Source organism: Apodemus sylvaticus, chromosome 6, assembly GCF_947179515.1.
Source record: "Apodemus sylvaticus chromosome 6, mApoSyl1.1, whole genome shotgun sequence".
Taxonomy (NCBI): domain Eukaryota; kingdom Metazoa; phylum Chordata; class Mammalia; order Rodentia; family Muridae; genus Apodemus; species Apodemus sylvaticus.
The window spans coordinates 120,151,217-120,174,647 of record NC_067477.1 but is presented as its reverse complement, the minus strand read 5'-3'; the positions used below and the strand labels follow the sequence as shown (position 1 = coordinate 120,174,647).

Sequence of the window (23,431 nt, the reverse complement as noted above, 5' to 3'; positions counted from 1 at the left end):
CATTCGGAGGATACAGACTCTGTAGAGCTGACACCCAAGGTACCATGTTCAGCCACAGACAGCAGAAAGATCACTCCGATGGCATTGCTTCAGGTCATGGAGTCAATGGGAATTATCCCAGATTCACTTTCAGAGGATACAGACTCTATGGGGAAAACACAAGATAAGACTAACTTATCACAGCCATCAAACCAAGCTGAAACAGTGAGTATACCTCCCGAGTCATCAAACCCAGTAGCAAATCCTCAACGTCAAACAAGGGCAAAGAGTATGTCCTCAAGACTAAATCAAATCACAAAAACCTCAAATGTAACTCCTACAGTATATTTTAACATCGTGGATAGGGAGATAATTAATGAATTATGCCTACATGTCACAGAATCAGTAGGAATAGCCCCAAAGCCACAACACCAAGTCAATGGCGTAGATACATTGGGGGTAGATACATTGCATAAACATCAAGTTGTAAAACCAGCAAAGGTGAGTCAAGGCCCACATCATACAGTTTTCAAAGCTGGGGAAAGGCTTCTGCAGCCTCAGCATAAAGTCCCAGAAACATTCAACATGGACTCGGGGTCACAGAATCAAGCCACAAAAGAGGTCAGGTTTACTCCTAGCTCTCTTCAACCTTCACAGCGATCATCTAAAGTCCTGGACTCATCAAGGATGATTCCAGAACCACCAGTGCAATCCATAAAGGTAAACTCAAGGGTACAGGGGTCCCCCATGGGAGTGATCCCACCTTTACAAACTGGTTTGATTGCACAGTCAGTGGCTCAAACCAAAGCATCTCTAGAGTTGCCTTCTGCATCCAAGGTTCAAGTCAGAGACTCCATTAGGATGACACCACATCAAGGCACAGAGAATCTTTCATTGACTCCAAAACCACCTCATCAGGTCATGGACCCTTCAGAGTTGACTCCATGGCACCAAGACATAGACTGCTCAGAGGTGAGTCCAAGTGAAAGTCACAAAATGATAGAACCTATGGCGTTAACCTCTGATACCTGGCCACAATGGAAGAATCCTACAGAGAGGACACCATCACATCATCAAATGACAGAATCTGTGACAACAGCCCCAGAGGCCCCAGATCAAGGGACAGTACCTACAGGGATGAGCCAACGGTGTCAACTTACAAATTCTGAAGTCATGCCAGCTACTCCAAAACTTCAAGAAGTCGAGTGTTTGGAGAAAAACACAACACCACGACCTAAGGTTATGCAGTCAATAAACTTAACACCAGAATTACAGAATGGATACTCTAAGAGCCTAGTCCCAGATCCAAGATTGCAAGATATAAAACCTGTGGACGTATCCATAGATTTAGTTCCAGAAATAGTAATAGATAGGCTGCTGACCCCAACGGTGGTATCTACAGATTTGGCCCCAGAACAACAGCAGAGCATACAGTCTGAGGAATTAACCCTAATACCACAACTACAAATTGAGAAACCTGTCCCGTCAGCCCCAGAGTCTCTGCTTCAAGATGTGAAGTCTGCCCAACTGACAGTTGAACCACAACTCCCAAATGTTCAGTCTGCTAGGTTGGCCCCAAATCCACAGGTGCAAAATACTAAAACAGTAAATTTGACCCCTGGTTCACAGTCTCAAGGTGCGGAAGGTGTTCTTTCGTCCCTAATACAGGAGGTACAGGAAGATATAAAAATGGTTTCATTGACTGCAAGACTATCACTTGAAGATGTAAAATCTGCAAACTTGGCCCCAAAACCATGTTCACAAAATACCAGCTCTGAGAAGATAGGCCACGTGCCACTGCTTGAAGATACAAAGATTCCATTGGTAGACTGTAGGAGTTTAATTCTTGAGTCTTTGGTGGAAAGTACAAAAGTTGATGAATTAACTACACAACTTTATGCAGTAAAATCTTCAGATGTGAGCCTCAACTCAAGTTATTCTTTCCCAGACCCTGAAGGGCTGACTGAAAACCAACAAGCCTCAGAAGCAAGGGTGACCTCTGACACTTGTCATCAGGTAGAAGAATCTGCTGAGTTGACACACTCATCAGTAGGAATGACTCCAGCACCACCGAGCCAAACCTCAGAATCTATAGAGATGGACTTACCACCACTCCAAGATATTCTTGAAACTAGGATCCACCTTGTAAAAGAGATGAAAGAGACTCCAGAATTACAAACTGAAATTAAAGATATTCTGAATTTGCTACCAGAATTAGAAGTGCCAACCATAAACCCAGAAGTGATGACCCCAGAACCACAGCCCCCAGATATGGACTTTCCTCATGTGACACTAGAACCATGTTCAGATGTTACTAACCCATCAGAACTAAATCTATATGAATACCCAGATAGAACTGAATTGACATTGCCTGAAGTTGATGAGTCCCAGGGGACCACTGTAGAAACCTATTCAGAAATGGGATCTCAGGGGTTGAATCTTGAACCAAGCGTGCAAATTGAAGAATCGGGGTCATTGGTACAAAAACTGAAAATTGAAGAATTAACCTCTGAACCATCTGTACTAGTCGTAGAACCTATAGAGTTGACTACAGGACCCATATCATATATTATAGATGTGATTCCAGGGCCTGTGGTTCACAACATAACATCTACCCAAATAGATACAGGATTAGAGTTACAAAGTGAGTTATCTGTGGATTTAGGACAACAGCCATCTATAAGAGTGAAAGATCCTGAAATTACAAAACAAGAGCCAGGGCTACAGACTTTAAGAAAGGAGTCAGTTGAGGGGACACAGATTCCAAATGTGAAATCCATGGATTTGAATTTGGGCCAAGAACAGCCAATTGTCAAATCAGGACTGACTTCAGGACCACAACTGCAAAGTGTCAGATTTCCAAAGTTATATCAAGGGCTACTTGTTCAAGGGGATAATCCAGCAAATTCTATTTTGGGCCCCCCACATTATGGTATGAAATCTGATGAAGCAATATCATATTCCCCAATGCCAGAAATCAGATCATCTGGTTTTATTCTGGGGCCAAAGATTCCAGAACCACAACCACAACATGTGAAATCTATGGAAGTAAATCTAGGACCATGTTTGCAAGATGTGAGATTTTCTGAGCCAATTCCCAAACCCAAACTCCACGGTTTCAAATATACACAGTTCATGCCAGGGTTTCCGCTTCAAGAGAGGACGTCTCAGGGATTTATACCAGAATTATTATTGCCATTAAGCCAAGAGCCAAAGTTGGAAGATCGGAAGCTTGTTCTGCCTATACAAGGATCAGAGTTTCACAGCATGAAATTTGCAACACAAGCCTCTGAACTACAGCATTCACAAGTGATACCTGAGGAGGTCAACACAGGTCCTTGGAAACAAGATACCAAATTTTCTGAGCTGGCTTCAGGACCAAAACTTCAAGGGGTCAAATTTGGGGAGCAAATCTCAGGATTGACGTTTGTTAGTGGAAGTTCTATGACTCCAGAGTTAGGGATACAGGATCCTAACTTAGCAAAGACGACTCCAGGGCTACAAGATACAAGGCAAGTGAGCTTTAATACAGGACCACAGCTGCAAGATGTCAAATTTTGGGATGGAATACCAGGAACTCAACCTCAAGGTGTGAAAACATCAGAGCTGAACTCAGGGCCACACTTAGAATCTGTAAAAATTTTTGAGTTGACCACACCATCAGAGGGGGAAGGGATGAAGACTGAATTGGTAGTATACCAGTCACCATTTCAGGATGTAAAATTTATCACAGGGAATCAAGTGCCAAGCGTTGAAGACAAAGTGTCTTATGAAACAGTGTCTGAGCCACAGGTACCAATATCGGAAACTACAAAATTGGCTCCTGGGAGACACTTAGCAAATGTAGATCATTCCGAGTTGATCAGAAGACCACAGACCCAAGGCATAGCATCTTCTGAATTGGCTGAAGCACAGCTTTTAGGACATATAAAACCCATGGAGGACAATATAGTCTCAAAGCAAGAAGCTCTGACATCTGTGGAATTAACACCAGGGCTACATTTGGGAGACATTAAATCTACAAAGTTAAAGTCAGAGCTGGAGCATGTCAGATTTATGCTGTCAACCTCAGGGATGCAATCAGGAGATAGGACCCTTAAGGGGCTGCCTCCAGGCTACAGCTTGAAGGGTTTAAAACCAAAGTTTCTACCTTCAAAGCCAACAATGGAAGATAGGAAATCTGTGATCTTAACTGTAGAAGAATGTCTCAAGAGGATAAAATCTACTGTGGTATCCCCAACTGGTTCCCTGAAAGAAGATATGAAGTCTGTGAAGTTGATTCCAGGTTCAAGAATTCAAGATGTAAAAAATAAGGGGTTGGCCCGTGATACACATGTTCAAGATGTAAATGCCTTGGACTTGAAACTTGAACCAAAGAAGCAAGGGGAGAATACTGTGACATCTGTATCAAGCAAGATGTTTCAAGATAAACCTATAGAGGTGTTTCAAGGGCCCCAACTGCAAGGTATAAAGTCCAAGGAACTGACTTCACAGCCACAAATGCAATGTAGGAACCCCGTGATCGCCCCTTGTTTGAAACGGCAAAGTCTAAAACCTGTAACTGTAGCCAAAACCCAAGAAATCCGTGAAGTAAAATGTGTAGATTTCACCTCAACACAACAGTGTCAAGGGATGGCACTCATGGACTTAAGTCCTAAGTCTAGAGAGGATGACCAGAGAACTGTAAAGCCACTAGAGTGGAAAGGTGGGATTTTTGATCAACAGAAAAAGCAGCTTGGATCAGAAAATACATTACCCATGGAGTCAGCTCAAGAACCCAAACCTGCACATATGAAACCCATAGGGCTCAACCCTAAGTTAAAATTCAAAGATACAACCTCATTTGAATTGGGTCCTCAGCCAATTGCTCAAAGTGTAAAATCTGAAGAGTTCCAAAATGAACTACAGGTGCCAAGTATGAAACCTTGCCAGTTGACTCCAGGGTCCCAGATGTACCAACAAAAAGCCTTGGAGTCAACGTTGGACCTACAGCTTCAAGGTATGGAAACTCTGGGACAACCCCCAATTGGAAGCACAAAGGCTCTTCAATGGATACCAATATCTGAGTTTCAAAGTGAGAAAGGTGTAGCTTCAAACTCAAGGTTACAGTCTGGAGATGCCAGAGCTACAGAACTGAAGCCGCCCATGCTATGGAGAAGTGTGAAATCATCTGAACTGACCGCCAGGTCAAAAAGTCAAGGAGAAAAAAAGGCGGCATTTCATCTTGAGTCACAGTTACAGGGAGTAAAAACCTCTCCATTGCAGGAACCAAATCCACTTCACTTGACTCCAGAGCCACAGACTCTAGGCATCACATTCAAGGAGCTAAACAAGGAGCCAAAGGCTGAAAGTGTTAGATCTGTTCCACGGACACCTCGAAAGGAGTTCCAAGGTGTAAAGATGTCAGCATTCAATAGTGGGTCACCGTTTCAAGGTGTCAAATGGACAGAACAGAAACCCTCCACAAAATTGGGAGGTGGGAAGCCATCAGAAATGACTCAAGGGCCAACACTTCAAGGGAAAGATTCTGGGAATTTTTACCTCAGGCCACAAGAACAGACCCCTGGAAGACAGTCACAAGAATCAAAACCATTAAAGTCCTCTCCAGGAATCCAACAGCTTCAAGATGTGACATCTTCAGTGTTTAAACAAGAGTCACAATCTTCAGAAGGGAAATCTGGGGCATTAGGCCAAGGGTCACAGTCACAAAACAATACAAAGACATGGTTGAAAAGTGAAAAATCCTCTGGGTTGGCCCTTCAGATAAAACCTCAAGGTATGAAAACTGAGATGAAGTCTAAGCCCCAGGAGCAGAGTGCAAAATGTTCTGACTTAACAACTGAAACAAAGTCTGAATATATGAAATTTAAGTTAAGGTCACTGTTGAAAAGTAAACCAATTTCAACCAAAATTCGAAGGGTCAAGCTAGATACTGGGCCACAGTCCCAAGTTATAAAATCAGATTCAGTTCTGAAGACAAAGCCTTTAGAAATGGAGATGGAAGACTGTGAATCAGACCCAAAGTTACAAGATCCGAAATCTTTGAGGAGGACCATGGGTGTAAAAGTCCAAGATGTCATATCTATGAGCTTCTGTCCTAGATCACACGTGGAAGGTATGTCATCTGAAGTCATCACAGAAAAGAAAGTACTTGGAATGAAACCAGTAGAAATCAAACTTTGTCAAAAATTACAAGATGAGACACCTGAGTTCACCCCAAGGAAGTTGCTTTTAGGTAGGCACACAATCTATAGGGCTGATTCAGGCTTTAATTTGCAAGATTTGAAATATCCTGAGCTGATCATGGGCATGAAACTTCAAGGTATAGACTCTATGGAACAATACTTGACAAGTATAAAACCTTCTGAGGTGATTACACAGACAAACTCTCAAGATATGAAAGCAGTGGACTTCGATTCTGAGCCAAGTCCTCAGTGTGCAAATTCTTTCGCATGCACCCCAGGATCAAAACTTCAGTGTGCAGATTCTTCTGCATGCACCCTAGGGTCAAATCCTCAGTGTGCAGATTCTTCTGCATGCATCCCAGAGAATCCTGAATTACATTCGCAAGCTGTCAATTCTTCTGTATACACTCTAGGGCAAAACCATCTGTGTGAACATTCTAATAGGTATAATCTTGGGCCACTTTTTCAAGGTATGAACTTTTCTTCATTTCCACCACCGCAAATTCTGTGTGTAAATCCTGTTTGGTGCAATAATAGAATACATTTGAAAGATATAAATTCTTCTGCATGTACTCTAAGTCAACAATCTCAGTCTGTAAATTCTATTGGCTACAACCCTGGGGCACATTTACAAGCTCCAAAACTTCAAGAACAACATCTGAAAGATTTGACGTCTGACCTAAATCCAGGGTCAAACAATTTGGGTATATCACCTTCTCAAGATAGGAATGCATCTAACTTAATGCTAGGGGCAAACTTGGAAAAGATCCCAGTTTGGAAGAACCAGCTGGGGTCACAGCAGCAAAGTACACAACCTATATTTACTTTGAGGCCTCAGTCAAATGGTGTGAATTCTGTGGTTTTACCAACGTCGCCTCCTGAAGATAGAAAGTTTCCAGAGAAGAGTACACACACACAGTTTTGTACAAATGCTGTAAAACTGACTCCTGGCTGTGGTCTGAATCACTTGAGAAGGAAGGTGTTTTCAGAAGAACCTAGTTATCAAACTTTTGAAGCTGTGCAGTTTAAACCAGCGTCACAGTTTCAAACTGTGAGTTCTTCGGACAAACCAATGATAGTATTGCCACCACAGTCCACCAGGAAGCTCTTAGCAGGACCAGCACTGAACAGTGTCAAATTCTCAAATTTGCCACTGACATCAGAGCAGAAAAATACAAAATCTTTGGCAATTCCTTCAGAGCCAAAGTGGCAAGGTGTAAAACAGGTGAAATTGTCATCAGTGCGTATGCCAGAAATTGGAAAATCTGTGGAGTTACCACAAAAGTCAATTCTTCAAAACGTGAAACCTGGGAACCTTATGCCCCAGACAATTCATCCCCTCGCAGAATCCATGAGACCAGAGCGACAGGTGGAGGACTTTGCAGAGATGAGCACGAAGCCTAGGTGTCAAGTCCCTAAATCGGTGCATTTTACTTCACCACCAGTTTCCCAAGATGTGGGATCTTTAGAATTTACAAATGGGGTGGGACATAAAAACAAAGAAATGACAGGAAAATCTATGAGGTTGAGCTCCAAACCAACAGATAACATCCTAGAATCATCAGAGATGCCCCCAAAGCAAGATCTTCAAGTACCAGAATCTTTTGATCTGACTACAACAGTAAGTGATCAAGATTCACTATCTTCAGACCCAAATCAACAGAAAAGCTACCAGATCCCAGAACCTCCTGAGTTATATTCTTGGTCGTGGCCTCAATTTCAAGATTTCAAGAAGTTACAGACAAAAGAGGTTACAGACTCTGATAGAATGACCCTCAACTTCAGGAATCGTGTTGCAGACCCAATGAAATTGACTTGTGAAGCACGACAGCAAGGGGAAGAATTTAGAATGACTCCAAAGGCGATAAATAGAGAGATTGGATTTATAGAAAACTCTCCAAGGCCATGTCCTCAAGACGTGGGACCTCTGGGGGTGGGCTCTAAGGAAAGATCTCAAAGGGAACAATCTGTAATAACAACAAGGCCATTCTGTCCCGTCCCAGATTCCACTTCAGGAATAACACCAGGGCCAGGACCTCAGATTCCCAAATCTAAAAATTTGGCCTCTATGGAGTGGCTGCACAAAGAATCCTCTGAGTTGGCAAGCAAGAAAAAGGGTGAAGTTGTGGGAAAGAGAGACTCTGTGGAGCTCACCTTTGGGACACAGCCGTCAGGAGGGGTAGCGGCTAAGCTAACAAAACTTCAGAATCTGAGCCTGGAAAATGTAAGCATCACTCCAACAGAGTCACTGGATGAAATGATAAACGTTGTAGGGATTAGTGTAAAGCCACGAGATCAACTGACAGAATCTGTGAAGACACAGCTTTCAGTTCCTCACTCAGTGGCCCTCCCAAAAGTCTGTGAATCTGTGGAAGTGATCTCCAGACCGCCACTTCAAGTTACAAAGTCTGTCATGATTCCAGAAAGTACCCCTCAAATGCCAAAATACAATGATTTGACTTCCAGAACACATGATGCGATAAGGTCAGAATTTCCTCCAAGCCTTCGGCTACAAAATGTGCAATCCAAAAAAGTAATCATAGAGCCAAAACATCAGGCTTTAGAAACAAAACAACGGCCAGGCTTTCCACTAATAAAGACTGTAGTAACTGCCAAACCATTGATTCAGATCGTAAAATCTGAAGAAGTGGAACCAGGACCATGTCCCCAGGCTGTAGAACCAATAGGACTGGGCATGAGACCAAGCATTAGAGTAAAGGAGTGTTTGAATTTACACCCAAGACCACATCTTCAAGACCTGGTAAAACCTATGGAGTTAACTCAAAGGGCAGATATTCAAGTGACTTCTGCAGAATTAATATCTCAGCAAACATCTCCCCTTAAGGAACGTACAGTGTTAACTCATGAGCAAAGGCTTCAGGCTGCAAAATCTCTAGGTCTCAAAACAGAATCATCAGTTCTTCCCTTGGTCCTTCAAAATCTACCCTCTGATAGAGGGGATGCCAAGGGAACCCCGTATCCTGATATCTGGAGCACGAATGTCTTATCTAAGGAAGAAAGTAAAAAGAAAATGGAGGAATTACAGGGGTATTCTTCAAACCCATTCAGATTACTCTCTGCCGAGTTTCAGGCAAGATTAGGGGCTCGAAGAAGCTCTATCCATTCCTTGCTGGGCATACAACAGAATGTCTGGGAAAGCCATGTCTGTAGGCAGCGACTACCTAGGAAATACCTCTCCAATATGCTCATGCTGGGGAATGTCCTGGGAACCACTATGGAAAGGAAGCCTTGTTCTCAACCCCTTTCAGTAGAAGGATCCACTATGGACAGCTGTCAATCCATCGAAAATTTATTTGGGGTTCCAGCTGAACTGATGGAATTCTCTCAAAGCCTGCTAGAGAGGGTTCCAAGGACCATGTCTCAGACGTCAGTGGATAAAAAGTACATACAGAGACATATCTTCTTTCACAGTAATGAGAAAAGAATAGCGCTGAAGATGTGGACACGTGGCTCCACATCTTCCATAATACAGAGATTCTCTGGCACAAGATTGGGAGTAAGGAAACCAAGCTCAAAGTACAGCGATATCTTCGAGAAAGCCACTGAGCATGTGCCCGTCTCATGTACCGGGGCCCGGTTTCCTGACTTGATGAGATCAGAGATACTTTACACTAGGGAAGATTCTGTTTCCAGGGAGCAGAGTAACATCTCACCATGTGCACCGAGTAGGACTTTTGAGTCTCAGCATTCCCTCAAGACAAGTTCTCTCTCCCAGTCAAACACCGATAACTCAGAACATCTTCTAAGAGAACTCAAGTTAAAAATAGCAGGAAAACTCATAAGAAGTCAAATACCCCACAATGTCCCTCCGCCTCTAGATTCAGGTCTTGTCCTAAAGTATCCAATATGCTTAGAATGTGGCCGATGTTCAGGCCTTAATTGCTCTCATAAGTTACATTCTGCTTGGGGGCCATACCTTCTCATCTACCCACAGCTCCACCTTTTAAACACCCCGGAAGGCCATGGTAACATTCAAGTGCATCTTGGATTTAAATTAGGATATCCACAGATGGGTACTGCATCACCATCACATAGAGAAGCTAGATTCTCTAAGCTGGCTTCCGAGCATCCTGACTATGGAAGCAATCAGGATGAAACATGGATTAAATCAAGCCTCAGAAAGACCTCTGTCTTGACAGATCCTTTGAAGAAAATTATCAAGGGACCTAAAACACAAAACACAAGGCTATACAAAATCAGTCCTAGAACACTGAGGGGTCTGTCAAGAAACAGAATCGAAACCCCCCAAACAAGCACTGTTTCTTCCAAGACACAACCTAAGAAATCCTCTCGGCCCAAAATCATCCAACCGCTTGTTCAAGGCCTAAGGCAGGCATTCCAAGCAGCACATAGAATTATGACTTTTACGGGCCGGAAATTGAAAAAGCTGAGGCCAGGCAACTTGCACCCCAACCAAAGTGTCAATGATTTTTACTTTATGGGAGATAGCGAAGGAGCAAGGACACCAGCTGTCAGGCTCAGGTCAACAGGCTCAAGCGCTAAGCAAAAGGGCACGTGGCAGGGAGGAAGTGAGCGTGGTAGACAAGCTCCACAGCCCAAACCAGCGAGCTCTCTCCCACCCAGACCCTTGCAATCGCAGAAGACCATGGTTTGTGGAAGAGATGACTTTAAACAAGCTACTCGAGTCCCCAAAATAATTCACAATGTCTATGGTGATGAAGCACCAAAATACCAACCACAGCAACTCGGCTTCTTCAGGGAGAGAACCCCATGTAATAAGCCGTCTGAAAGAAGCCATTGCCTGCTTCCTCAGGGAACTCATTGGCGAAATCTCTCTAAGAGGAGACATCACAGTCCTTCTCGGAGAAGGCGTAGCAGTCCCTCTGACAGAACCCTTAGAAGACTTTTTGAGAGGAGTTATCGGAGTCCCTCCCAGAGAAACAGTCTTAGCCCCTCCGTAAGAAGTTTCTCTGACAGAAGCCATAACAGTCTATTTAAGGGGAGAGGCCATAGTCCCTCAAGGAGGAGCCCTTTAATTCGCTCAAGGAGGAGCTCTCACAGTCCATTGAGGAGAAGCCCTCGTAGTCCCTCAAGGAGAATTCTTCAAGGTCCCTCAAGGAGGAACCTTCACAGTCCTTCAGGGAAGATCCCTCACAGTTCCTCAAGAAGTCCTCTCATTCTCTCAAGGAGAAGTCCCCGAGGCCCTTCAAGGAGAAGCCCTCAAAATCTCTCTGGGGGTGGCCATTACAGTCCCTCAGGGAACTGTCCTTCAAGGAAGAGCCTTTACAGTCCCTCAAGAAGTCCTAGCATTCCCTCATGGGGAAACCCTCACAGTCCCTCAAGGAGGAGCCTTCACAGGCGCTCAGGAAAGAGTCCTTCCTGTCTCTTAGGAAGAAACCTTCGAAGTCCCTCAAGGAGAAGCCCTCACAGGAGCTCAAGGAGGAGCCCTTGCAGACCTCTAGAGAGAAGAGGACACAGTCCCTCTGTAAAGAATCTACACAATCTTTCTGGGAGGAACCAACAGAGTCCCTCTTCTCTGAGATGCCTCAGTTCTTCTAAAAAGAGCCATCTCATTCTCACGCGAAGGTCATGGGGCAGTCCTTCAGAAAGGAGCCATGGTGATTTCTCTGAAAGATCTTTTCCCCTTCCCTCTGGCTGGAAGAGACTGGTGTTGGACTCCATCCCAACATTGCCTGGCAACAGCCAAGTATGCTCCTCTGGTGTTGGACTCAACCCCAACATTACCTGGCAATAGCTAGGTAGGCTTGACCAACTATAAAAGGGGTTGCATTCTTTCTCTCTCTCTCTCATCCCCTTCTTCCCCCCTCTCTCCCCATTCCCTTACCCCTCTCTCTACATGATCATGGCCGGCCTCAACTTCTTTGCTCTCTCCTTCTCTCTGCCTTTCTCTGCCTCTACTACTCTCTTCCCCTTGCCTTGCCCTAAATAAACGCTCTTCTATGCTATGGCATCATATGTGTGGTCCCTCGGGGGGAAGGGATGCCTTGGCATGGGCCTGCGGAGCTATCCCTTTGCCCCACACCTCACCACACCCCCATAGAACATATTCTTATATTTATCTTTTTATAATCACAACATCTGGAATAAGCCCAGGACAGTTCCTCTAAACCAGGCTACACAGGCATTCTTACAGACTCATCCTGTCATTCTGAGAGAACACAGTATAGTCCCTCTGAAAGCAGACACAGTCATTCTGAGAAGATGCACAGAAGTCTCTCTGAGAGGAACCAGCACTGTCACTATGAGAGACCCTGTCACAGTCCCCAGGGAGAGGCTCAAGCATCGTTCCCCTAATGTTCCCCTAACGATCTTGGCTAAAGAGGTCATGTCTTCTAGGGACCATACCGAAAATCCAGACGTGTGGAGGCATGATGTTAGTGGATAAGGAGAGATCTGCCCCTGTTAATTGTATTCCTGCTCAGCCACTGCCTGCACCCTCAGCACTGAAAGAGCTATCTGGGAGGGAAGGGGAAGAGAATAGGTCTGTAATTTAAGATCAATAAAGAAAAGTGCGATTTGAACCCCATTAGCATCTGTAAGACTACTTTTGGGATGGGTGGGACCTGCTGTGCAAATGCAGGTTCAGAGGACCTTCATGCTCTCATTTACTCCAACCCTCTCTTCCAGTCAGCCTCCCTTCTCCCCTGTAGCGATGGGGGCGGGGTCTCAATGGAAGCTGAAGATGAGTAGTCATGTGACTCCTTTTCCTCTGCAGCCCCCTCGGAGGCCACTAGGCGGAAGTAGATGTTCAGAGCAGGGCTAGTAGTCGCTGAGACCACATCAGGGAGAGGCGAGCAGAGGGGAAGTGGCGTTGGTCTGGCCGGAGCCCTTGGGTGAAATTGTTAGGCGTGGTGGGGGAGTGATGTCTTCCAGACTTGCAGTCACCGCCGTGAGTTTCTTGGTGTGACCATTATACATTGGAGATAGAACTGTCGAGCCGAGAACACGCGGTCCTTTGCTTTTGTCTTGAACTCAGAGTTGGGTTTTTTTCAGAGCCCATCGTAGGCCCCACCCTTTTATATCAGATCCACTTACTCCCTTTTTCCCCCCATTTTTATTTTTATTGCCTATTCCTCGTATCCCCGGACTCAGTTCCTCGACATATTGTAATTATTTATATTCCTTCAGCATCCCTAGTGCCTCCCGTTGCTGTATAATATATATTTTTTTCCGTCTTTTCTTTTCGAGCCTCCATCTAGGATAGGGTTTTGAGAATGGGCAATGATGAAAGCTCTGATATTGTCAACCAGTCTGTACATTGTAGAAAAATAGGATGGCACAGGTCCATTTGAAGAAGTTGCCTGGGACAGCTTCACATCTAGGCACAAGGGGGATTCATCTCTTTGGGGATGAGGTACAAAGGTCCCTGGCACTCACTCGTGTGCTTGCGATTTGCTAGACCCCGGGACCCACATCCCGTAAGCAGCAGAGGTGCACCAGGATCGTGGGAGCTAAGAAGTAAGTGAGGCTTTCTGAGGACATCTTTGTAATTGTGTAGACAGTGCTGCTAACGATGTTCTGTGTCTGTACTGTGCAGCGTCACAGCCACCAGACAGGTATGGCTTTGGGGCACTTGAGATGTGGCTACGGAAGAACAGAATGACAAATTCTATTTCATTTTAATGGACTGAAACTTCAGTACTCTGCAAGAACAAGTGCTCTTAACCACTGAGTTAACTGTCCAGACCTCAGAGTAATTTTTAATGACCAGTTCATGTATATAGATTGAAATTCCTAATTGCAACAAACTTTTAAAACAAATTGCTTGCTGCATTTTGGAGTAGTATTTAGGGACAAAATGTTCAGTAATCTGAAAAAGCTATTGAAATACTCTATTTTCCAGCTGTTCACCTGTGTGAAGCCTTGCTCACTTCAACAGTTTAACTAAAACTAGACATCATAAGGCACTGAATGAAGAAAGCCAGTCTTAAAGGTTGACTTCCATGAAGCCATGTGTTAAGCTATTCTTTTAACCTTTCTGTTTTGGAAAGAGTTATTTTTAGCTAAAATGTAGTATTTACACTTAAAATGTAGCCAGTTTGTTAACTTTAATTAAGTATTTTAAATTACCTTAATTTGTTGGCTGAGAGTGGTGGCACATATTAGCAATCCAGGTCTTGAGAGATATAGACAAGAGGACCAAAAGCTGAAGCCCTCATCTATGAGACTCGTCTCAAAAAAAATATCAAAAACCCAAACTACTCTCTAATAGGACAAATACCAAGAGAAACACTGAGAAATCTCTATGGCAATTGAGAACTAGCTGGAGACCTGTTGTCAATTCTCTGCTTCTGTGAACAGCAATAGAGTATTTGATAGATGGGAAGGGATCTTTCCTCTCCTTTTCATTCCTTATGTTTATAGAGTAGATTTAATATATATATTGATCATCTGAAAGGAACTAGTATAACTTAAAGACAATTCTGAGATCAGGAACCATTTATTATTATGGCTGGGAATGGTGGTCCATGACTTTATTCCAGCACTTGAGAGAGAGGCAGACAGAGTTCTTTGAGTTCAAAGCCAGTCTCACCCACAGTGAGTTCCAGGCTAGCTAAGGTTATCTAATGAGACTGTCTAGAAAACAGCATAAAAACACCAAAAAAAAAAAAAAAAAAAACCTTTTTAAAATTAAGTACTTACTTCTCCACCAAGAACTCTAGCCAATAAGAAAATTGTCAGTGAACCAAATATCCAAATGGTTATAATCCATGAGACCACCTTAAAGAGGGGGGAAAAAACATCATACATAAATAAATAAATAAATAAATAAATAAATAAAATTGCTAAGTTTTCAGAAATTCAGTTCTCTGCTACATAAGACCGCTTAGCAAGCACCATTTCAGGTCTGAGCTTCTATTAGTTCTCAAGTACATTTCTAGGTCTTACAAATGCAAAGTGCAATACAAATTTACAACCAAATGAAAGTTCAACAATTATTGCTCATAGAAACTTCAGTATTTCAAGTTATATGATAAAAGATAACTTTAAAGAAGAAAAAAATGTTACTACTTGTAGGGCGCTGCTTGCCCATTAACTGTCGTTAACAGTTAACAAGTCCTTATTTGGGTGGAGCCTGTTGAGTCTAGCACCTTCCGCGTGGATACAACCTATCAGCAATGCCCACGTGGCTAAGCCTGATTGGATGGCTATTAGTATTTAAGGGCTGGGCTGATTCTCTAGGGGTCAGAAGAAGTAGTACAGGAGGGAGAAGAAGTAGTACAGGAGGGAGAAGAAGAAGTACAAGGGTCCTGAGTAAACTGCTTGAAGAAGATCTTCATGTGTTGCGTCATTCCTTGCCGGCGAGGGTGGTCGCGACAACTACTAGTCTTCTGGCTTATCCTATGCTGCAAGCAAAAGCTATTCCAAAGAAGTCTTTAAAACTTGTTTAAAAAACAAAAACAAAACAAAAACAAACAAACAAAAACGACGGGCAGTGGTGGTGCACGCTTTTAATCCCAGCACTTGAGAGGCAGAGGCAGGCAGATTTCTGAGTTCGAGGCCAGCCTGATCTACAGAGTGAGTTCTAGGACAGCCAGGACTATACAGAGAAACCCTGTCTCGAAAAACTAAAACAAACAAACAAAACCAAAACAAACTTACTTAAAATATGTGTATATATTTAGCACTGTGTCCTGGGAAAGTCTGCAAATAATACATTAGAAAGATAAGCATACTGATTGCCTAGATCTTGGTTTTCTCCTTCATTTTGAACAAATCTGTACACAGTGCAGGTCGGCTTCAAAGTTACTGTGAAGAACAGGACAGCCTCAGCCTTACATCAGTCTTGCCTCATCCAGACTTCTAGATTTTTGTTTCTAAACATTCCCTCACTACAACGGACTCTTTTGAAGGCTACTAACTACTTCCAAGGCTAGAAGAAAGGGTGTACTCAAAGTATGTAACATGGGGGTGGGAAATACTCAAGTTGATAAAGTGCTTGCTACACAAGCATGAGCTTTAATTTGAATCCCAGGATGTACACAAAACTCTGGGTCTAGTAGCATACACTTATAATCCCAGCACTCAGGAATGGAGGCAGAACCAATCTAACTGGCAAGCGTCAAGTCTCATTTTATACACTGTCTCAAAAAACAATAGGGTACTAAGGAACAACCATCAAAGCTGACCTCTAGTATTCATTGGTAAACACACAAATACACACTCATCTGCACACACACAAACACAAACGTGTACATGCACACACATATACAAAGTAGGGATATGTTCAAAGGTCATAGAAAACCCAAAGCTCTCAATGGCTACCACTGGAATAATCTGAGTAAAGAACCCATACTGATGTAAATAACTGGATAAATTAAGCTATATAAAGAAACCCTGTCTTAAAACAAAACAAAACAAAGAAACAAATTTAATAAAATTTGAAAAGACAGCTTAGCAGTTAAGAGTACTTGCTGTGCCAGGCAGTGGTGGCACAAGCCTTTAATCTTAGCACTTGGGAGGCAGAGGTAAGAGGATTTCTGAGTTTGAGGCCAGCCTGGTCTACAGAGTGAGTTCCAGGACAGCCTGGGCTACACAGAGAAACCCTGTCTTGGGAAAAAAAAAAAAATAGCACTTGTTGCTCTTGCAAGGAACCCTGGTTTGATTCCCCCTACCCACAGGATGGCTAAACAAACATAAAGAAAGCTAGCTCCAGGCAATCCAACAGGCATGCACTTAGAGCACATACTTTCTTTTTCTTTTGTTGTTGTTGTTTTGGTTTGGTCTATAGTGACTTTTTTTTTTTTTTTCTTTTTTGGCTTTTCGAGACAGGGTTTCTCTGTGTAGCCCTGGCTGTCCTGAAACTCACTCTGTAGACCAGGCTGGCCTCGAACTCAGAAATCCACTTGCCTCTGCCTCCCACACGCTGGAATTAAAGGCATGCGCCACCACCACCTGGCTGAGCACATACTTTCATGCAGGCAAAACATACACGCAAAGTAAAATGGATAAAAATCTAAAACGTGGAAAAACTGAAACAGAACTCCATAGGTTCTCCAAGGCACTCCATAATTAGTTCATTATGAAACAATTTCAGGAATGAACAAGTGAGGGTAGAATAGGCAAAGGCAAAATGTATTTTTATAGTAAGCATTTAATTATGCCATTTTTGTTTTAAATCAGCCTGCCTCTGCCTTCTGAGTGCTGGGATCGAAAAGGTACACCAGCATTGCCCAGCAACCTAATTTTTGAGTCTCATAAAAAGATTTAACATTCGTAAAAAATGAGATATACTTACCCTAAACTGTCCATATTATGATATCATGGAAAAGAAAAGAACAACAGCCAGTGGACCCCAAAAGTCAGGATTGTCTCTCACCACTTGTCTATTAAAACCAAGTGATGGCACTGGCATCGAAACACAATGGATTTTGTAGTATAAATATCCTTTAGATCAATGTCCAACTCTTCCCTATAATTCAAAAATAAGATTCTTTAAAAATGTAATTTTGAATAGCAAAATAGGTTTAAAAGAACTTTAAATAAGACAGTATGATATCCATAGGCCAACATCTACATTTGAAATATGTATTAGACTGATTCCATGGTAAACAATATCTCAACTTTAGAGACGTTAAAACATTTCACAATCTTGCAATTGCTGGTGTTTTGAAATTGTCAGTAGTATGGAGTGAAACCAATGCTTCCAGGATCTGCCTCTGCCCGAGTACAGGGATAAAGGTATGTGCCATGGTGCATGGAAATGATTACATTTTAAACCTGAATTTCAGCCTAAGTACTCAAGAATCTTGCCTTTTTTTAGATCCACACTGATCATGTGGGATCAGAGCATATTTCTTTATGTATGTGAGTCTCACTGAGTATCCTTGCTGGCCTGGAACTCACAAAGACCACTGTCCATCCCTAGAATGTTGAGATTACAGGAGTGTGGTAGCAGAGTAGATCTTGTTTTAGAGATATGCTTATTTACTAACATGAAAGTGTACATCTGTGTGAGTCTATGCACAGCTTTGTGTGGGTCAAAGCGCCTCCATACATTCAGCAGATCCAGAGGACACTGGCTGAGGGCTCTTCTCCATCACACTCTACGGATTCCTTTAGAGTGAGGGTCTCTCCCTGACCCAGGTCTAGGTTTTCTGGGGGTAAACTCCTGATTCTCATGTTTCTACTTCTCAAATACTGAGATTACAATCATAACACAAAGCCTGGCTTTCAGCTTTACATGCATGTCTGTGTTATCTGAGTGCATGGTGGCCTCAGAGAGGAATTTGGATCCCCTAAAACTGAATTACAAGAGTTGTGAACCACCTTGTAGGTACTCTGAATAGTGCTCTTAAACACTGTGCCACATTTTAAAAATTCCTGACAACCACTGGGGCATGCCTTTAGTCCCAGGACTTGGAAGGCAGAGGTAGGCGTATCTCTAAGTTCCAGGCCTGCCTGGTCTACAGAGCAAGTTCCAGAACAGCCTGTGCTACATGGACAAACCCTGACTTGGAAATACAAAACAAACAAAATTCATCAGATGTCATCAAATGACATCTAAGTTAAAGAAACACTCTTTCGGCTGGGCGGTGGTGGCACATGCCTGCAATCCCAGCACTTGGGAGGCAGAGGCAGGTGGATTTCTGAGATCGAGGCCAGCCTGGTCTACAGAGTGAGTTCCAGGACAGCCAGGGCTATACAGAGACACTCTGTCTCGAAAAAACAGAAAAGAAAGAAAGGAAAGGGGAAAGGGGAAAGGGGAAAGGGGAAAGGGGAAAGGGGAAAGGGGAAAGGGGAAAGGCGAAAGGGGAAAGAGGAGAGAGAGGAAAGAGAGGAAAGAGAGGAAAGAGAGGAAAGAGGAAAGAGGAAAGAGGAAAGAGGAAGGAAAGAGGAAAGAGGAAAGAGGAAAGAGGAAAGAGGAAAGGAAAGGAAAGGAAAAAGGAAAGGAAAGGAAAGGAAAAAGGAAAGGAAAGGAAAAAGGAAAGGAAAGGAAAGGAAAGGAAAGGAAAGGAAAGAAAAGAAAAGAAAAGAAAAGAAAAGAAAAGAAAAGAAAAGAAAAAAGAAAGAAAAGAAAAGAAGAAAGAAGAAAGAAAGACAGACAGACACTTTCATTATTACTTTAGTTTTCTTTTGTTTTGTTTATTCCTGAGACAGGGTTTCTCTGTGTAGCCCTGGCTGTCCTGGAATTCTCTGTAGATCAGGCTGGCTCCAACATCATATAGATCCATGTGCCTTTGCCTTCTGAGTGCTGAGATTAAAGGCATGCACCTCAGCTGACCTGCACTGTATCAGTTTTTAAAAGAAACAGTAAAACTAAAAACTGCTAGTTTTTAAAAAAGATATATTTGTATACATGAATGAAGTCAGAAGACAGTGTCAGATCCCCAGGAGCTGGAGCTACAGGCAGCTGTGTTGCCTGATATGGGTGCTAGGCTAAACTCAAGTTCTTTCAAACAGCAGAAAGCACTCTTAGCTGCTGAGTCACCTCTCTGTTCTTCATCTTTATTTCATCTATATTATTTTTTATCTTTATTATTTGTCACCAAAAAGGCTAAGATTTTCCTCATCTGTCTTTAAAAACATCAAAAACCAGAAGCATCCTACAGATTGTCTTAAAAGCACAAATTACATATTCTTTCACATACAAAAGTGGCTTGTTATCTTCAGGATCCTCATCTTCAACTTCCAAAAGCCAGCCATAGCCTCTTTGTCTCAGAAATGTAGTAGCTGTAGATTCTTTGATAAAATCTCCACTTATACCGAGGTTTAATTTGACATCTGGAGCTGCTATAGAACCACTGAGATCTTAGGAGAGAAGACAAAACTGTAAACCAGGGTAAAAGATGTAGCTCTGAACCAAAATGTATATACATTCAAGTAATTATGATCTGCCAATCTCTGTGAACATTTGCTATTATATAATCTCCAAATTTTATCAATGAAAAAATTTCTTATCCACAACAGACACTGTACTACTTTTCATTTTACAATTAGAGAACAAAACAAAAGAGACAAGGTGAGTGACAAGCCAGGTACAATGGACCATGCCTCTAATCCCAGCACTCAGAAGGCTAAGACAGGGAGCCCAAGCTAACCTCAGTTTCAATACTCAGCCTTAGATGATCTTGAAGTTCGGACCTTCCAGCTCTTACTCCTAAATGCTAGAATGAATCACCATACCTACTATATTTATATACTGGTAGATATTAAACTCCTGCCTGTTATCAATTAAGCTACACAGTCCTAGATCATACAATTTTTTTTGGGGGGGGGGCGTTTGAGTCAGGGTTTCTCTGTGTAGTCCTAGCTGTCCTGGAACTCACTCTGTAGACCAGGCTGGCCTCGAACTCAGAAATCCACCTGCCTCTGCCTCTGCCTCTGCCTCCCAAGTGCTGGGATTACAGGCGTGAGCCACCACGCCCGGCTGATCATACAATTTTTTAAAAAAAATATTTATTTATTATATATAAGTACACTGTCACTGTCTTCAGACGCTCCAGAAGAGGGCACCAGATCTCGTTATGGATGTGGTGGCTGGGATTTGAACTCAGGACCTTTGGAAGAATAGTCCATGCTCTTAACTGCTGAGCCATCTCTCCAGTCCCCGTTTTTTTTTTTTTTTTTTAAAAGATGTATTTATTTATTATATGTAAGTACACTGTAGCTGTCTTCAGACACACCAGAAGAGGGGTCAGATCTCATTATGGATGGTTGTGAGCCACCATGTTGTTGCTGGGATTTGACCTCAGGATCTTCGGAAGAGCAGTCAGCATTCTTAACCACTGAGCCATCTCTCCAGCCCATATGTTATACTTTTTATAGCATATATCATCCCACTAAAAATTTTACCTTGTTCCTATCAGTCCATTATCTGATAGGATACATTTTGTAATATCATCTCCATAACATTTTCCTGATTGTTGTTGTTATGTCTAAGACAAGGTCTCACTTTAGTCCAGGCTGGTCTTTAACTGTTGTTAGTCCCCCTGTCTCCGCCCCACAAGAGAAAGGATTACAGATGTTATCTACCTTGCCTGGCTGTCTCTAATCTAGTTAGGAATTATTTTTCTCTTTTCTTTTAATCTTTTATGAAATTAAGCCAGTGCTTCTAAAAATATTAATGTGTTTATAAATTACCCAGAGACCCTGACAAAATATAAATCCAGGTTAAGGGAGATTATATCTACATATGTGCCAGGTAATGTTAATTCTGCTGGCCTGCAGACATAAACCAAATAGGAAATTATCTATTTGTTTGACATAAACTAAGGACATCCAGTTATTCTGGAGGCTGAGGAAAGATCACATGTTCAGGGCAACATTGGACTACATTCTGAGTTCAAGGCCAGCCAGAGTAACTTAGTGTGACTGTCTCAGACTGTCTACAGAGTTCTAAGCAAACCAGAGTGACATAGTGAGACCCTGTTTCACTTTTAAAAAGTGAAATACAAAAACCAAAAAAAAAAAAAAATCTAAGAAACAAATCATATTTATAGAAATCATATTTCTGAGAAAATTCATGATCATCTCTAAACTGAAATTTCTTTTCTAGTTTGTTGAGACAGGGTTTCAATATGTAATCGTGGCTGGCAAATAACTTGATAAGTACGTAGTCCAAGCTGGCCTTGAATTCAGATCTCTATCTGCCTCTGCCTTCCGAGTGCTGAGATAGAAGGGGGTTTAATCACCAGACATGCCCTAGTCTCTTCAACTGTTCTATATAGATATCAACTTGTTTTTTCATATTGAGCAGTTAAATCTGGTCCCTAGAAAGTAAATAAAGTTAGGGCTGGAGAGATGGCTCAACGGGTAAGAGCGCTGACTGCTCTTCCAGAGGTCCTGAGTTCAAATTCCAGCAACCACATGGGGGCTCACAATTATCTGTAGTGGGATCTGGCATCCTCTTCTGGTCTGTCTGAAGACAGCTACAGTGTACTCATACATAAAATAAGTAAATCTTTTTAAAAAAAAAATAAAGTAAAAGGAAAATCCAAAAACAAGTTACATGGAGTTGAACTAAGGAGGGGTGGGAGATCCCATACAGCAGAAAAGTCTTAGTTTTTTTTTTAAAGCAATCGCTTGCTCAAAACAGTACAAGGCAAGTCTGTAGAAACTGTTGGGGAGACTAAATTAAATGCCTGAAGTTTCAAATGTTCATAAATACTGTTTTCTGAATATTGTGACAAAACACTACGAACTGTGGACACAGGGATCTGGGCAAGAAATCAAATTCAATTTAAAAAAAAAAAAAAAAAAGCACGGCTCCTTTGAAGGAAGTTCTCCTTAGCCTGCCAAAAGTAACCTCAGTAGGGAAAAAGGTTTTCCTATTAACAGCAGAGCAACGCAGCCCCACTTTGTTCTCACTCTTAGGTCCCTCACTCTTTTGAGTAACTGCGGAGCGGAGCATTTCAGGAAGAAATCCTTACACAGATCGGCGGGTTCACTTGTGAACCAGATACCCGGAGAGCCAGCCCTCAGCCGGGGTGGTGAGCCCCAGCGTAGAGCCGGCGCCCCGCACCCTCCCTAGTCACCGGAGGCCTCCGGGAAGGCCAGGGAGCACAGGGGCGGAGTCCCCGCGCTGCCACCCCCGCCCCGGAGCCCTGACAACCTCGGCCTCACCTTCCGCGTCCGCCGAAGAGACAAAGCTGAAGTCCCCGTTGGCAGGCGCGTAGGCCGGGGGCGGGCCCGGAGGCTGCATCCCGCCGGCCTCGGAGCCCGCGGAGGTGCTGAGGAGCGGCTGGGCCCGGGCCTAGGGGACGACCTGCTAAGGGGCGGCTTGCAAGCCGGGAGGCGCGGGCTAGGGCGAGGCGCGGGCTAGGGCGAGGACGGAGATGCAAGAACCAGGCCACCCTGCAGCTCCTGACCAGGTCGCACCAGAGTCTAGCTGGTGGCGAGCACCCAAGCACCACGACGGCCCGACCCTGACAGGACCATAACAGTGACAGCGCCGCCTGGATAGGCTGTTTGTAATCTGCTCCACTATTGGCTCCTGAGAGAAGGTTATGATTGGCTGTTTCCAGGTTGATTCCGGAAACCACCCGAGCACCGGAAGTGACCTCGAAATCTCTCTTCCGCCCTCACCAGCTATTTGTTTAAATAATTCATTCTTCCTTTTCCGTTTTTTTCCGTTTCAGTTTTATAAACATATCCTCTTCGTGGTTGTTTAACAGAATTTGAGATGTTAGTCGTTTGATGGCTCACGCTTGTATTTCCGGGACTCGTAGAAGCTGAGGCAAGAGAATTATTGCGACATCGAGGCCAGCATGGTCTAGAAACCGAGGCCCCGCCTCAAAGCAAAACAACAACAAAAACCAAAA

At 43.1% G+C, this 23,431-nt stretch overlaps 1 protein-coding gene and 1 pseudogene across 1 annotated transcript in view; both read right to left on the bottom strand.

Annotated features, from left to right (window-relative positions):
• LOC127687579 (protein YIPF4) overlaps positions 1 to 101 on the bottom strand; it is a 36,908-nt gene extending 36,807 nt beyond the window's left edge. The window contains exon 1 of the mRNA XM_052186355.1: positions 40 to 101. The gene's annotated coding sequence lies outside the window, so the exon portion shown is untranslated. The remainder of the gene's footprint in view (positions 1 to 39) is intronic.
• On the bottom strand, positions 48 to 22,888 carry LOC127687580 (protein YIPF4-like; annotated as a pseudogene).
• Positions 22,889 to 23,431: the final 543 nt, after the last annotated feature.